Below are 629 nucleotides of genomic sequence, written 5' to 3'. Positions count from 1 at the left end.
GTAACGGGATTTAAATATCCCAGTGCAACGAAAATGTTACAAATAACGGCCTTTTCAAAAAGGAATGGAAATGGTTTTTAGGTTTGGCAACCAGCGAGACTCCATGCAACTACTTCAATGACCACAACTTGCTCTCGGCCCTTGATGAAACTAACTAATGAAGAGCTAGAGCTCAAATTGCATTGAGTTCTTTTAACGTTTCGATCCTAACTTTAGTTAGCTTACCAGCGCGCGCGAACTGCACGGCTTAAAATCAAGAGAAAACACAGGCCTATAACTTTTGCAACATTCACTGGCAATCTAACAACAGTCCACTCCAAAGACCTCGCGTTGAATAACCGACACCTGCTTTGCGAGCGTTTTTGAATTCTAGGCAATGCTGCCAACATAGTTCAGCACAGAGCTACTCCCTACCTAGGGGGGGTGGGGGTATAGGACATAGGTAAAAATCAAAGAACTTTACAAATATTTTGCTAATAACAGAGTTCGTGCCAGCGGGTGATAAATAGGATGTCAAAAGGTCTCGCGGATGACTAACAGTGCCGCGAGGATGGCAACGAACATAGGTCGAAGGTCACAGGCTGATCACGAGGGAATGACCAACCGTGCCTCGGGGTGGAGGGGGCCGG

The sequence above is a fragment of the Frankliniella occidentalis genome, unplaced genomic scaffold (assembly GCF_000697945.3).
Source record: "Frankliniella occidentalis isolate FOCC.00 unplaced genomic scaffold, Focc_3.1 Scaffold51, whole genome shotgun sequence".
Taxonomy (NCBI): Eukaryota; Metazoa; Arthropoda; class Insecta; order Thysanoptera; family Thripidae; genus Frankliniella; species Frankliniella occidentalis.
This window is presented reverse-complemented; position numbering follows the sequence as displayed.